Here is an 18,067-nt window from a genome sequence, read left to right as displayed (position 1 = left end):
TAGGAATAGTTATTCCTATCTTCCAAGATGTATTGGATAATTTCGATATATATTTGCTGATATAACAGGTTGATCAATATTCCCGTTAATATAGTGATATTTGTTTTAAACTACTTCAAACAATGGAATAATGCAAGGTTGAGAAGACTCACCTTGTGTGATCTATGAGGCCCATGTTTTATGGATTGTACACCTTTAAGCCCAAGAAATCCAAGAATACCCACATAGATGGATCTTGTTTCTTTTGTGAAGAAACTCGACACTAGAAGAGGAACTGCTCCTCTTATCTGAAAAGAAAGCCTGGAAGAGACTAGTAGTTCAAGTATGTACTAGATAGATGTTATACTTTTCATATAACACTCAAGTACTTGGTACTTAAATGTTAAATCTAATATTTGTAACGTACTTGCAGATATTTTTAGAAGAGTAACCAGCTGAGCACAAGCAAGTTGGAACTACACTCTAAGAGTTTAGTTCATTATATATGCTTAGAACATAAATTACTTGTAATATAAAACAATGTTAGTTTTGGAACAATGTATGTTTTAAATTTAGCATGTCTAAATATATATGTCTCACTTATTTTATTTAAATGTTTGATTATTTGCTTAATCATTTTCATAATGATAATATTCATATTCTAAAATGATTAACTTATATTTATGAGACTATGTCACACCCCCAAACCAAGGATGGCGGAAACGTCTGGGGGTGGAGGACTTCATGTATAGTATCATAACAACAATTGTAATAGTAATTCAAGCAAACACAACCAACATATATATAATTGAAAAAGTTACATCATTGTATGAATTACATGTTTACGAATCAATTACAATATGTTGACAAAATATGAAATAGTAGACGCCTTAGCGTCCCATCCTCAAAAGCACTTGATTACCTGTTTAATGATTTCCTGAGAATACAAGTTGTTTGAAAAAGTGTCAACACAAAGGTTGGTGAGTTCATAAGCTTTTGTTTGGTATTATTAAAAGCCTTTCGTTTGTAAAAGTGGTATTTGTTTTAGAAAAATCCAATATTTTCCTTAAAATGTATATGTAGTCTTAAATCCACAGACCGAAATGTACAAGTAACTTTTCTTACTTATAATAAATAATGTAAGTTTAAATCGACGTAAACTCATTTAATTTTAATGAAGTTCCCGTAAATTCCAATATTCATTAATACTTTGTGTGAGTTTATTATAACCTTTTCTTGTAAAAGTAGTGTTCGTTCCAGAAAATCCAATATTTTCTTTAATGTGTAAATGTAGTCTTAAAACCCAAAGACCGAAATGTACAAGTAGTGTTCGTTCCTTATAGTAAAACAATGCAAGTTTAAATCGACATAAACTCGTTTTATTTTTGTGAAATCCCCGTAAATTCTATGTTTGTTAATACCACATGTGAGTTATTATAACCATGCTATGACCTAGTTGGCCTGAAACGACGTTCTTCAGGCGTCGGAAATGTTATGACATTTGTCACCCCAGACCTATCGCTCTAACTGTTGCATGCAGTTTAGGTGTGGGTTTGTCAAACCCAATATAGATCTATACACAAGTATCACGCTCTCCCTCGAGGAGACTCTGGTTATAATACATGACTTATTTGTAAATTGAATCGAATGTCTCACAGAAGTCATTAACGAATTTACGTGTAGTGTAATGAAAACTTGGTACCGTATGGCCGTACCTTGCTTAATGAAAATATCCTTTGTATAAATGTATCCTTTTTAAATGTATGTGTTATGTAATGTTTCAATAAAGTCATTAACGGAATTATGTGTTATGAAAACTTGGTACCGTATGGCCGTACCTTGCTTAATGAAAATATCCTTTGTATAAATGTACCCTTTTTAAATGTATGTGTTATGTAATGTTTCATAAACTATACCTATTATAGTTTATCAACCAAGGGTAGTACGTATTAATGTATGCAAACTATATTCAAAATAGTTTATTAAATGTTTGAATGTATCGGTTGTACTTTGATTATAATCACTTGTTATTCTTTATGTTTTATATGTCCAACTCCATTTGTAAACTGATGTGTGTCTAAATATTAAGATAAAATGTCATATATTGCAATAACATATAATCACATAAAGATATACACCTTGCTCAACATGTTATAAGGTGAAATGAAATTGACAGCAACTTTTTGTTGTATACAGTTTCTGTTACTGTTCTTAGAAAATTTATAGAAAAATCATCAAAGCTCTAAATCCAAATCCGCAAATTCTGAGAGTTTGCAATATGAGTCTAGTTGGTTTGTAAATTTTATCATGATTTTTAGTGATCTATAACAGAGGTGAAAATGTTCATAATCACAGACTGGTCCGGGTTTGCCTTTGAAATGATAGGCAGTTTTGTAAAAATCACCATAAATTGTAGAAAAATCATATGGAGATGTGCAAGTAGCCATTTTAAAGCTAAGAGTTTGAACTACTTGCACCTAGAACAGTTTTGAAAACTAAAATATTTAAGTTGACCAAAACAGTCCGTGATCGAAGTTCATCTTTTCTGATTTAATCTGATAGAAAAAGTTTAATTGTGTTCTTGATGATTTTACTTGTATTCCCCGCCTTAAAACTTAAGAAAAACATGTAAATGTAGGGGTATGAACTCACCCTATGTGGTTTCAGTAGATGAAAGTAAGAGAGAGGAAGTGTTCAACCCAAGAACACTAAGAAGATGTCTTGATGATTCGAGAATCTAACACCGAATAAGATGGAATTTGTGTAAGATATCAATGATTTGAGTAGAATGGAGTGTAATAATTATATGAATGATGAAGATACTTACTAATTGAAGAAAGAAATCCCTGGAGAAAGCCTTGAAGTTCTTGAAGTTGAGAGAAAAGATGAGAGAATTTTGGAGAGTGTTCTTTGGTTGCTAAGTGTAGAATGAAAGAAGTTAATGAGAATGAGGAGAGATGACCAATTCTCCAGCTCTTAGAACGTGGGAAGAGCTGGAGATTGGGTGTAAAGGTCCACTAAGGTGACAAGGGGTAGTGGGAAAGAGTGGCTAATCATAGAGTGAGGTGGTGGTGGTTTGCTTTTGCCATAAATTAAGGAAAAGCAAATATTCCCTCAATAATTAGTTCAACCACTAATTCTTTTAATATATTTTTATAAAAACCCTGGAGATTTATATATTTTGGGGCCTTAGTTTATAAAATAAAGTTTTGGGTGAAAATCCCACGTTAAAATAATGAAAAACGGAGTTAAAACGAAGTCGTAGTCGAAAAACCGGTAAAAAGGGGCCGTCTGCGAGACCTCTCGCATGGGGTGTCTGAGAGGCTTCTCATGCGAGGCTTCTGTCCTGAGAGGATTCTAATGAGAGGCTTCGGTCCTGAGAGGCTTCTCATGAGAGGCTTCGGTCCTGAGAGGCTTCTCATGAGAGTTTTCGCTTCTAATAGGAGGGTTTTGGTTCCTTAAGGTTATTTTACCCGTTTTTACCCCGTTTCAAGTGGTTTTTGACCCGGTTAAGGGTCGAGATGACCCAAATGATTACAAAAAGTTAAAGTAACTTTTGAGAGAGATTCGGGAGAGATTTGGGAGAGATTTTAATAGAGAGAGATTGAGTGAAAGAGATTGAGAGAGGTTTCCTTTGTGATCTTTTTGAGTGTCCGGCTTCGCAACGCAAGGTCCATAAACCCCGTTAAACCGTGTTTTAGTGTCGTACACACTCCCGATGAGTGTGCAATAATGTTTTATCGTTTTGGTTCAATGTTTACTTAGGAAATTCAACACACAAACTTTCCAAATGATGTTTCTCTCATTAAGATATTGCATTGTACAGTAATTACATAGTGTAAACCCTAATATACAAGGGTTAATTGAGTCGATTGGTTTTGACTTGTTGACTTTGTTTGACTTTGACTTGACTCAATTTTGACGGTTGTCACATCATCCCCCCGTTAGAAGGAATTTCGTCCCGAAATTTGCATTTGACTGGGACATCAAGAGTTTGGGAAAAGATGTGGGTATTTTTGTTTCATTTGATCTTCGCGTTCCCAGGTGAACTCAGGCCCTCGTTTAGCGTTCTAACGGACCTTCACGATGGGAATACGACTTTGTTTCGTTCGTTTGATTTCCCGATCCATGATTTTGACTGGTTCCTCCACGAAGTGGAGATTTTTGTTAACTTTGATTTCGTCGAGTGGTATTACGAGGGTCTCGTCGGATAGATTTTGTCAATCATATTTTCGGGGTTAAAAAAATAAAGTTTTATAAGTTACCTATAGCGACGACTTGTCGTCACCACATGTTTAATCTATTACGATGACTTGTTGTCGCTATAGGTTTTTAACAAGAGCCAACGACATACCTATAGCGACACACAAGTCATAATTTGCATGTGTGAAGACTTGGAGTACTTTCTAACTGGTTCATGTGTGAAGACTTGGAGTACTTTCTAATGAAACTGTGCTACTGGGGAAATTGGAAACTGGTACGTAGCTTCAAAGTCAAGAATATGCAGTAGGCATGTGATGCATTAAATGCATGAGGCACACAAGTCATAATTTGCAGCAACATATCCGTATATGTGTGTGAATTGAAGAAGAAGGTTACGGCTCAAAGAATATATATATATATTCATTTTCTCTTCATTTGTTAGATACACAATAACCATAACATCATAGACTATATATATTCCATTTCATTTGTAATTTTCACTAGTTTATATTCCGCGAGTGTTACCGAAATCATTTATCAATTTTTCAGAAGTGCTTAACTTGTTTTGTTGCATTCCCAACAATTTGCTATTAATTACTTCTCCCACTTTACTTATATAAATCATCACATTCTTACCGCGACTTTTAACTTCTCCCTCACAAATGGATCCACCTGCAGATCATCAAAACCCCATAGATGACCTCGATTGGTTTCAGTACTTTGATCATCAAGATCGTTTCAGGTATATATAAACGTCACTTATTACACCATCTTACGCACAGAAAAGTGATTTTGTCGACATTGATCAAAACATGGTTTGGATTTGTAGTGATTAAAAAGCGTCTTCCATCGTGTTGGATTTGATTATCTTGAGTTTTTTTTTTTTTTTTTTTTTTTTTGCAGTGGTGACATGCTCAACCATCATGATTACGAGTTGTCAGAAAAATTGCCTGAAGTGCTCGATCAGAACGTTTCCACAGTACTTAACAAAGATCAAAACATCATTTGTAGAAATGAGTTTCACGATTTTGATCCCCTTGAAGATATAAGCTTATGGGATTGTTGGGAGGATGGTAATTTACCATTGGTTAGTTTCAGTGAAGACTGTAAATCCGGTGGTGAGGCTACATGTAGTTCTAGTGTTGCCACCACTGATCACGGTGGCCGGAAGGTGGCAAAGAGATTGAGACCATTGGAGTTTGAAGAGATAGAGAAGTATTTTGGGATGCCGATAATCATGGCAGCAAAGGAACTAGGGATAAGTTTAACAGTGTTGAAGAAAGATGCAGAGAGCTAAACATAAACAGATGACCTCATAGAAAACTTAAGAGCCTTCAATCCCTCATTGAAAATGCCAAGGTAAATTATGATAATAACCTTCTATACATTACTCATGCACTTGGTAACCAAAGTAGTTTTGGTATTTTCTAAAATTTTAATCGTTAGTTTCTTTATAACTAAACATAGGTCCTAGGCATATGCCACATCAAATCAATTGATTTACTACGATCTCCTGATTTATATTTATATAAACTTAACTCATTGTAAATTTTGTGAACTCACATGAAAAATATATTGTATCTACCTTAAAAAAAAATTTAGGAGTTGGGATTAAAGGAGGAGATAGAGACGTTAGAAGGGCACAAGAAGATGATGGAGAAATTGCCAGGTATGGAATTGACAGAAAGAACAAAGAAGCTTAGGCAAGCTTGCTTCAAATCTATTTATAAGAAGAGAGGACTTAACAATCCTTAGCCATTTTGTTATAATTAGTGGATTTTAATCTACATTGTATGTGTTTTTCTCTTGATAGTTTGATACCCTTTTTAGTTTCATTTTATGTATTTGTCTATTGATTTTTAATGCAGACAATTTTGTATAATTTGGGTATTATAGTTTGTATTATGTATTTAGCCATATTCTAGATTGCCGACACGACTACGCTGACGACTCTATACCAGAGGTCTATATAAATAGACTTATGAATTTAGTAGGAATAACTTGATTATAATCTTGTGATTTGTTCCATGTCTGATCCACTCCTAAGATTCACTTCACATGCCCCCAGTTATGTGTAATTAAAATTTTATTAGACTGTTGATACTAATGAGTCTACCCCAAGTCCACAACCAAACAAGGAACAGGTCCTAAGGCGGACTCACCATTTCTAGGTCAATCATTTCTTAATTACACATAACTTCGAGGTACACCTAAAGAATCTTAGAGTTACCAGTTGTAAATTGTTTGTAATACCAAGTAGTGAGATTCAATGAAATAAAATACATGCCTATTTCATTGATAAACCTTTTAGTAAATATCCTTACCATTTATATACACATGTATAATTTCGCACTTTAGTGAACTATTCTTGGTGTTTCTGTTAACGTCTTGGAGACGGAGTTATGGTAGTGGGTAGAAGTAGGTTTTGTACGGGCATTAAAATTTTACACATCATGTTGCTCGTGCGAAAATAGGGATAGAAGAGATAATTAATAGACGCCTAATCCTATAATTACTTATAGGGGTGATCCTTATTAATTACGTCTATAATCACGTAGTGCATATCAGTTATACATAATTTGAGATAGAAAAGACTTTCGAATAAATGACTCTACTCTAAGTCCACAACCAAACAAGGAACAGGAAGTAGAGCAATAGTCATAGATTATGAGTCTATAATATCTTTAATTATGTATAACCTTGGCGTATGCACTCAGTTATCATAGGCCTACTAATAGAGGTCTTTAGTTTTCACATAAGTTGGTTATAGTATCACCAAATACTCCTATAGTATTTTTAGGTGTTTAGATTCGATTCTTAAAGTATTCCCTGTAGGGTGTAGTTAGGTTGTTAGATTTGTTGCCCATTATGACTATCCCCCAGTATATGCAAGTCACTCCTCGGACAGATATAGTTGATCAGGCTATATCCTTCCCAGACTTGGTTTACATATACCAAGGCATACCCATAATGTACAACTCCTCTTCTTTTACTTTATGTTCTTCTAGTTATGACACTATGTGAGCATGTATGCATGTATTTTGACTTTTAATAAGAAACCATTCATTTTCTAAAAGTATATTTATTTGAAAAATGCACAAATCAGAGACTATTAGTCCCAATTGTGTTTATAGTTTGTATATCTTATGTGGTTTGATATACTTAATTCACTATAAACTGTGCTCTGATACCAATCTGTCACACCCCCAAACCAAGGATGGCGGAAACGTCCGGGGGTGGAGGACTTCATGTATAGTATCATAACAACAATTGTAATAGTAATTCAAGCAAACACAACCAACATATATATAATTGAAAAAGTTACATCATTGTATGAATTACGTGTTTACGAATCAATTACAATATGTTGACAAAATATGAAATAGTAGACGCCTTAGCGTCCCATCCTCAAAAGCACTTGATTACCTGTTTAATGATTTCCTGAGAATACAAGTTGTTTGAAAAAGTGTCAACACAAAGGTTGGTGAGTTCATAAACTTTTGTTTGGTATTATTAAAAGCCTTTCGTTTGTAAAAGTGGTATTTGTTTTAGAAAAATCCAATATTTTCCTTAAAATGTATATGTAGTCTTAAATCCACAGACCGAAATGTACAAGTAACTTTTCTTACTTATAATAAATAATGTAAGTTTAAATCGACGTAAACTCATTTAATTTTAATGAAGTTCCCGTAAATTCCAATATTCATTAATACTTTGTGTGAGTTTATTATAACCTTTTCTTGTAAAAGTAGTGTTCGTTCCAGAAAATTCAATATTTTCCTTAATGTGTAAATGTAGTCTTAAAACCCAAAGACCGAAATGTACAAGTAGTGTTCGTTCCTTATAGTAAAACAATGCAAGTTTAAATCGACATAAACTCGTTTTATTTTTGTGAAATCCCCATAAATTCTATGTTTGTTAATACCACATGTGAGTTATTATAACCATGCTATGACCTAGTTGGCCTGAAACGACGTTCTTCAGGCGTCGGAAATGTTATGACATTTGTCACCCCAGACCTATCGGTCTAACTGTTGCATGCAGTTTAGGTGTGGGTTTGTCAAACCCAATATAGATCTATACACAAGTATCACGCTCTCCCTCGAGGAGACTCTGGTTATAATACATGACTTATTTGTAAATTGAATCGAATGTCTCACAGAAGTCATTAACGAATTTACGTGTAGTGTAATGAAAACTTGGTACCGTATGGCCGTACCTTGCTTAATGAAAATATCCTTTGTATAAATGTACCCTTTTTAAATGTATGTGTTATGTAATGTTTCAATAAAGTCATTAACGGAATTACGTGTTATGAAAACTTGGTACCGTATGGCCGTACCTTGCTTAATGAAAATATCCTTTGTATAAATGTACCCTTTTTAAATGTATGTGTTATGTAATGTTTCATAAACTATACCTATTATAGTTTATCAACCAAGGGTAGTACGTATTAATGTATGCAAACTATATTCAAAATAGTTTATTAAATGTTTGAATGTATCGGTTGTACTTTGATTATAATCACTTGTTATTCTTTATGTTTTATATGTCCAAATCCATTTGTAAACTGATGTGTGTCTAAATATTAAGATAAAATGTCATATATTGCAATAACATATAATCACATAAAGATATACACCTTGCTCAACATGTTATAAGGTGAAATGAAATTGACAGCAACTTTTTGTTGTATACAGTTTCTGTTACTGTTCTTAGAAAATTTATAGAAAAATCATCAAAGCTCTAAATCCAAATCCGCAAATTCTGAGAGTTTGCAATATGAGTCTAGTTGGTTCGTAAATTTTATCATGATTTTTAGTGATCTATAACAGAGGTGAAAATGTTCATAATCACAGACTGGTCCGGGTTTGCCTTTGAAATGATAGGCAGTTTTGTAAAAATCACCATAAATTGTAGAAAAATCATATGGAGATGTGCAAGTAGCAATTTTTAAGCTAAGAGTTTGAACTACTTGCACCTGGAACAGTTTTGAAAACTAAAATATTTAAGTTGACCAAAACAGTTCGTGATCGAAGTTCATCTTTTCTGATGTAATCTGATAGAAAAGGTTTAATTGTGTTCTTGATGATTTTACTTGTATTCCCCCCCTTAAAACTTAATAAAAACATGTAAATGTAGGGGTATGAACTCACCCTATGTGGTTTCAGTAGATGAAAGTAAGAGAGAGGAAGTGTTCAACCCAAGAACACTAAGAAGATGTCTTGATGATTCGAGAATCTAACACCGAATAAGATGGAATTTGTGTAAGATATCAATGATTTGAGTAGAATGGAGTGTAATAATTATATGAATGATGAAGATACTTACTAATTGAAGAAAGAAATCCCTGGAGAAAGCCTTGAAGTTCTTGAAGTTGAGAGAAAAGATGAGAGAATTTTGGAGAGTGTTCTTTGGTTGCTAAGTGTAGAATGAAAGAAGTTAATGAGAATGAGGAGAGATGACCAATTCTCCAGCTCTTAGAACGTGGGAAGAGCTGGAGATTGGGTGTAAAGGTCCACTAAGGTGACAAGGGGTAGTGGGAAAGAGTGGCTAATCATAGAGTGAGGTGGTGGTGGTTTGCTTTTGCCATAAATTAAGGAAAAGCAAATATTCCCTCAATAATTAGTTCAACCACTAATTCTTTTAATATATTTTTATAAAAACCCTGGAGATTTATATATTTTGGGGCCTTAGTTTATAAAATAAAGTTTTGGGTGAAAATCCCAAGTTAAAATAATGAAAAACGGAGTTAAAACGAAGTCGTAGTCGAAAAACCGGTAAAAAGGGGCCGTCTGCGAGACCTCTCGCATGGGCTGTCTGAGAGGCTTCTCATGCGAGGCTTCTGTCCTGAGAGGCTTCTAATGAGAGGCTTCGGTCCTGAGAGGCTTCTCATGAGAGGCTTCGGTCCTGAGAGGCTTCGGTCCTGAGAGACTTCTAATGAGAGGCTTCGGTCCTGAGAGGCTTCTCATGAGAGGCTTCGGTCCTGAGAGGCTTCGGTCCTGAGAGGCTTCTCATGAGAGTTTTCGCTTCTAATAGGAGGGTTTTGGTTCCTTAAGGTTATTTTACCCATTTTTACCCCGTTTCAAGTGGTTTTTGACCCGGTTAAGGGTCGAGATGACCCAAATGATTACAAAAAGTTAAAGTAACTTTTGAGAGAGATTCGGGAGAGATTTGGGAGAGGCTTCTCATGCAATATGAGTCTAGTTGGTTTGTAAATTTTATCATGATTTTTAGTGATCTATAACAGAGGTGAAAATGTTCATAATCACAGACTGGTCCGGGTTTGCCTTTGAAATGATAGGCAGTTTTGTAAAAATCACCATAAATTGTAGAAAAATCATATGGAGATGTGCAAGTAGCCATTTTAAAGCTAAGAGTTTGAACTACTTGCACCTAGAACAGTTTTGAAAACTAAAATATTTAAGTTGACCAAAACAGTCCGTGATCAAAGTTCATCTTTTCTGATTTAATCTGATAGAAAAAGTTTAATTGTGTTCTTGATGATTTTACTTGTATTCCCCGCCTTAAAACTTAAGAAAAACATGTAAATGTAGGGGTATGAACTCACCCTATGTGGTTTCAGTAGATGAAAGTAAGAGAGAGGAAGTGTTCAACCCAAGAACACTAAGAAGATGTCTTGATGATTCGAGAATCTAACACCGAATAAGATGGAATTTGTGTAAGATATCAATGATTTGAGTAGAATGGACTGTAATAATTATATGAATGATGAAGATACTTACTAATTGAAGAAAGAAATCCCTGGAGAAAGCCTTGAAGTTCTTGAAGTTGAGAGAAAAGATGAGAGAATTTTGGAGAGTGTTCTTTGGTTGCTAAGTGTAGAATGAAAGAAGTTAATGAGAATGAGGAGAGATGACCAATTCTCCAGCTCTTAGAACGTGGGAAGAGCTGGAGATTGGGTGTAAAGGTCCACTAAGGTGACAAGGGGTAGTGGGAAAGAGTGGCTAATCATAGAGTGAGGTGGTGGTGGTTTGCTTTTGCCATAAATTAAGGAAAAGCAAATATTCCCTCAATAATTAGTTCAACCACTAATTCTTTTAATATATTTTTATAAAAACCCTGGAGATTTATATATTTTGGGGCCTTAGTTTATAAAATAAAGTTTTGGGTGAAAATCCCACGTTAAAATAATGAAAAACGGAGTTAAAACGAAGTCGTAGTCGAAAAACCGGTAAAAAGGGGCCGTCTGCGAGACCTCTCGCATGGGGTGTCTGAGAGGCTTCTCATGCGAGGCTTCTGTCCTGAGAGGATTCTAATGAGAGGCTTCGGTCCTGAGAGGCTTCTCATGAGAGGCTTCGGTCCTGAGAGGCTTCTCATGAGAGTTTTCGCTTCTAATAGGAGGGTTTTGGTTCCTTAAGGTTATTTTACCCGTTTTTACCCCGTTTCAAGTGGTTTTTGACCCGGTTAAGGGTCGAGATGACCCAAATGATTACAAAAAGTTAAAGTAACTTTTGAGAGAGATTCGGGAGAGATTTGGGAGAGATTTTAATAGAGAGAGATTGAGTGAAAGAGATTGAGAGAGGTTTCCTTTGTGATCTTTTTGAGTGTCCGGCTTCGCAACGCAAGGTCCATAAACCCCGTTAAACCGTGTTTTAGTGTCGTACACACTCCCGATGAGTGTGCAATAATGTTTTATCGTTTTGGTTCAATGTTTACTTAGGAAATTCAACATACGAACTTTCCAAATGATGTTTCTCTCATTAAGATATTGCATTGTACAGTAATTACATAGTGTAAACCCTAATATACAAGGGTTAATTGAGTCGATTGGTTTTGACTTGTTGACTTTGTTTGACTTTGACTTGACTCAATTTTGACGGTTGTCACAGACTAGATCTCTTAATAGAATTATAAAGTAAATATCAATATTTTTATAAATAAAATTAAACTCTATATGCAAACACTTTTGACCTAAACTTGTTTTAAATCAAACTTATCTATGACACTGTTATTTTTATTATATAAATGAAACACACATCTTCCAACTTCAAGAAATGGATTTTTGAAGGAAAATAATATAGTTTATTTGACATATGTTAATCTTATTTATATATAAAGGATTCCTAATCATGTTTTCACTAAAGTGTAGTGAAAATAATTATTAAGGAGTTATACACTATGGTGTATGACTTCCTTTGTAATGAATGTCTAAGATTTAATGCAAGATATCAAATCAAAATTATTGAGAACTATAATAGTAATAATTATATTTTACATGGTAAATCATAATTGAGAAGTCTTGGTTAAAGCTTTTACACATAAAGGTGAGATACAATCCAGTAACACCATCTAAAGCTTTAAGTGATAATGAAGGATGAATTAGTCCATGTCGGATAAAGTTTACTTTAAGGTAGAAATTACATTCCTTTATGCTCTTGGGATTATACTGTAATCATTATTAATTGTATCTTGAATACAAATACTAACAAATTACATATCTGTAGAATATTCTAAGAGGGAACTTAGATTATTAATACAAAACCACAAAGAATAAGTTATCTTATTCTCCTGAGTTAAGTCAGCAAAAAGCAAGCTTCTAGTGACAAAGCAAGTGGGTTGCACATGGAACTTGAAGAAACTCAAGAACCATAGCCTGATGTAGCAATTGTTTGCACTAGTTTCAACAAGGAATTATTGAACTTTAATAATAGCTATTCACAAACACAAATTATCTGCATTAATGGTATAAATTATCTTTGACTAGAGAAATGTGGAATCTCTCATTGATGAGTTCTTCTTGATAGTTTCTGGTGAATCCATTAACTACCAAGATGCTATATCAAATCTTGAATTTGATGAATGACTTAGAGTCCTGAACATTAAGATGCAATCCATGTGTAATAATCAAGTATGGGCTTGGTTAATCTTCCTCTCTATAGCAAGGCGAGAAGGAGTAAGAAATTATTATAGAAAGAATACATGCATGGATGTCTATACACATTATGCAAGACTTGTAATAAAAGAATTTTATCATACTCATGTCATTGACTATGGTCCTTATCATACTTATGACATTGACTATGATAAAACCTTTTCACAAGTAGCTATGATTAAATCCACAAGGATATTATCTATCATAACTACATATTCTTAATATGAGATGTGACAAATAGATTTCAGAAAAAAATTCATGTTCTTAATAGACATCTACTAGAAGATATCTATATAGCTTAGCTTGGAGATTTTCTTAATTGATGTTATCATAACAAAATGTGTAAATATTAAGATCCACTTGTGGATATAAAGCAAACATATCAAGGTTGGAATAGTCATTTCAATATGAATATACATGGTATGTTTTTATATCAAAATGAAAATAACATATGTGTTTACTAAGAACTAGTAGGAGCATAGTGATATTCCTAATCTTGTATGAATAAGACCTACTTAATCATTTTAAATAACATTCTGAATATGCGTGGTTGTTTCCCCTTGACTCGGAAAGTATTTCCAAAATGAAAGACTTAGCAGTAACAAGATACATTTTTGGAATGTAAAATCTATAAAGATAGATAAATATGAATGTTGAAAGTTTTTAAACTATTTTGCATGAATTAACAATATCTTGAAAGCGGTTAACATATAAGATTCCTTAGGATGATTCTTGATATTATCATATGACACCTTTTTGAGCTAGTCTCAAAAGGACCAAGCACATAGGTTTAAGCTGGATGAAATGATATATATTCTATTTTCTTGGAAAATGAATCCAATTTATGGCATATCATTAGTGATGAATCGTGGAATCAAGTATTAATCAAAATCAGAGTAAAACGAATGCAGAGTGAACAAACGATGTAAATAAGATCTGGTTTCTGCTCATTTATGCTTTCAACATTTACAGAGAAAATAGACAGGTTCTGTAAAGGACTCTTATCTAACTCTAGTAAAGTTCCATATTTAAAGGAACAGTGAAAGCATACAAAAAATACTAAGGCATTGACACTTAAGCTTCGTACGAAATACACCTCAGTAAATAAACTTAACAAACATACGAAGGGTACAACAGACTTTGACATATTACAACTAAATTAGACCCTACAATCTCCCCCTTTGTAATAATGTCGACCTTCGTCAGTTCAAGAGTATCTGTATAGCATACAGCATAACCCTTCGAATCTCAGTGTACCATGAGATAATCTTCTTCAGCTCCTTCTTATATCCTTCGTTATTCTTCTTGCAGCTATTCATACGAACAATAAAATTTGTATATTGGAATGTTGTGTATCTTTCCACTTCGGAAGCTTGAAACAAGAATCTTTTAGGTTTCCCATTTTTATCCTTCCCCGCAAATACCAAACCAAATGGCTTCAAACAAATTTCTCCGTCTGCATACTTCTTCAACTCAGGTTGAGTTAAAGGAAGTTCCATTGGCACTTTTACTGTCAATCTTTTTGTTGTAGCTAACTCAACATCAGTAAGTGCTAAACACTCATAATAGTTGTCAATAAAAATCTTGATGTGAGCCAGCCCAAGTCGAAAAACTTCAGGATCAGTTTCTCGATGATATGAAGCATCTTTATCCTTTAACAACAGTGCAATTTGTATCAGATCATACAAGTTCATTAAAGGAAAATCTACCACTGAGAAATCACAAACTTGCCCATTTTCCCTCGAAACAATGAAGTGAAGATTATGCATCATATTTTCAAATAGCACATCCCTCTTTATGCTTATCACCTTCTTTATCTTCACTAGTGACCAAATCTCCTCTGGAAGCTTTCCAAGTACAACATGAAATCTGATCTTCATGTATGTGTACTCATCATCGTTGTCAAACTTCTCAGCTATTTTGTACTAAGCCATAATAAACATCATCTTATTAATGGGATAATCCAATTGACTCATGTATGTGTTGAGAACAACATAGCTCTGCTTTGGCTTCTTTTCGAAAGCATACATATGATTATATGCAACTTTCGACTCTATCGTCTCATAGTTGTAATGCTTTGAAGGATCACCCTCGTTCATTCCAGGTGGATCATTCGCACAAAGTCGCATAATGCTTTGCACGATTCGTAGCTTTTCAACCTCAACCTCTGCTTCTACTTTCTTTTCCTCCTTTGACTTTTCGACCGTAATCGTTTTGCCTTTGTCTTTAACTGAGGAATTATCCATAACTTCCTTGGCTTCGAACTGCTGCCACCTTCCCCAATCATAATTCCTTTGGAAATTGGTCTTGAAATTGGCTTTGTTGAAATTGGCATTGTAGTCACAATAGTCGAAGTAACTGGCCCAGCTGTTGACATGATCGGTTTTGTTATTGGAACCTTCGAAGAAAACACTTTTCCAACAACCTTTGCATCTGCATGAAAATCTTCACCACCAGCCTTCGTACCACCAACCTCCTTTTCTCCCCCTTGCACCTCTGTGAAAACAGGTGGGGCATTTGTTGGAAGAAGGCTCGAAATGTGAGAAAGAGGAGCTAAATGTTTGTTTAAAATGGCTTCAAAATGAACGAATTGTAAGACAAAAATTCCGGAGTGATCAACGGAGATGAAACTGATTTAACAGTTAAATCTTTTAGTTCCTTCAGCAGCTTGAGCACTTCCATAAAGCTCTGATTTTCCGTTGTCGAAAGTTTAGTAAGTTGAGGACTCAAATCTTCGTACAACTTGACATACTTTGTAACTGGATCACAAATAATGTCAACTTTTTGATTGATCGAAGCATAATCCCGTTGCACAATAGTTATCTCCTTTTGCAAATCTTGTCGAAGCTCCTGCAGTTGCAAATTCACATCTTCCCTCACTTTCTTTACATCCTGAACGAATAACACATGTCATTCCTTCACCAAATGCTTAAATTCTTTCACCTCCCCTCTAAACATCGAAGTTAGAGAATTCACTCTTAACTCATCATTTTGATCATTGTGATCAACCTTCTCCAAGAGTCGAGTCTCTGAGTCACGAACCATTCCAGAAACTTTACTCACCACCTTTGCTTCGAAAGTTTTCAACAGACTATCAACTTCCATACTGGAGACAGGCGAACTACTCCTCAAATCTGCTTGAGATTGAAGAATAGAATTCAATTTCTTGTTGAGAATCTTGAATTGTTGCATCGTCATCAACATATGACCAGGAAAGTTATCTTCTTCATCATCAAACTGCAAATCTTCAAACGTTCCTCCAAAACCTGTTGGATATAGTGTCTAAGTCCATAACTATATTTGGTATGTACTTGACCCGACCCAACATGGTCCATTTGGGTTGCACTTCACCCGAACAATTTATGGATAATCGTTTGAGAATAGTATAAGTTATGATTTATTAATATATTATAAGTCCTAATATATTAATATAAAATCATATTATTTAATTAATATTGATCTATAATTAATCTACAATTAATTTAGAGAACAAAAGTATGACTAATTAAATATGGGCTCTTGTATTTATATAGTGTGGGCTAATGCTTATTTGGAATGGGCTAGGCTTGCATGGAAAGTCCATGGATACTCCATGGTGCTTTAACCCATGGATCTCAAGGAAATGAAAAGACATGGGTATTAGGGTTTACATGAATGTAACTCTAATCCACCACACTATATAAAGGAGGCTTTGGTTCTTGAAATCACACGAGTTGTGGTGAGTAAAGTAAGAGGGCCGATTTCAAGAAGGTGATTACTATTCTCTCAAAGTTCCAAGTTGGTGGTGATTTGTGATTTCCATTTGAGGCATCCACACTATTGGTGCTAGGCTCTAAAAGTCCAAGCAATCAACTACAACTACAAGGTAAGTAATTCTACTAGCTTTATTTGATTCAAGTTCCCCATGCCATGCTAGATAGGATAAGAACCTTGGAAAAATAATTATTTGCATCTATCATAGTCAAACATAGATCCAAGGTTTCTAGGGTTGCATGTACACCATAGGAGTGTTAGAAAGCTCTGAAAACCCATCAGTGGTATCAGAGCCTGGTTCGTTTATTTGATACTTGATGCAAAAAAAAAAAAAAAAAAAAAAAAAAAAACTTGAAAATCGAAGTTTTGTTCAAAAGCTCGTATCAAAATTTCAAGTTTTGTATATGTACTTACGATTCTTGAAATTTTTTTATATGAACATTCATAAACATAGGAGTCCATAACTAGTTCTTAAGTTATGGATAACCAAAAGTCACATTTACAAATAACCATTAAAAGAACACATAGGTTACAAAAAATGAAGAGTCTTCATTTTTAATAACCATTAACTCATAAGTTATGAGAAATGAAAAGTCTTGAAAGTTTACAAAACTTGCCCTCAAGTTTTGGAACATGTAAAGTCATATTAAAAACTTTAGTTCCAACCCCTAGAATTTTAAAAGTTAAAATTCAACCCTTATACTTTATAATGTTATAAGCTTAATAATATTTATATATGTATAAAATCAAGTCGTCTTACCGCTAGTACGCCTCATTCACGAAGCCGGTCTATAAGGGGGGTATAAGGTTGTTGCTTATAAAATGGCAACTTAATGGGTGTCCACTCTCACCCACCGCTTCCTTGATCGGTGGAGGGTCGTTAGCCGAACGGGTACGACAAGGACTTATAAATTCTCATTAAAAGTATAATGATAATACTAAAGTAACTAAACTTTATTGAATTCCCAATCTTAGTTATTTTAGGAAAATGTAAATAAGGTGCTAATCCATGAAATTACACTTTACAGTTTGTTTAAGTCGTTAGTGGAGTGTGTGCGGTTAACCGACACACTAACTTGAACTTAACAAGGTAGGTAAAGGGTGACTTAATGTTTATCATAGTATCGATGGAGCGTGTATGGTTAACTGGCACATCGATTGAGGGGTAATACATTAAGGGTACCAAGTAATTTGCATGGTTACTTCACAACTTGTTTTGTGATCCTCGGCATCCCA

The sequence above is a fragment of the Lactuca virosa genome, chromosome 4, assembly GCF_052849685.1.
Source record: "Lactuca virosa cultivar CGN04683 chromosome 4, Lactuca_virosa_CGN04683_v6, whole genome shotgun sequence".
NCBI lineage: Eukaryota > Viridiplantae > Streptophyta > Magnoliopsida > Asterales > Asteraceae > Lactuca > Lactuca virosa.
Note: the sequence above shows the minus strand (reverse complement) of the source record.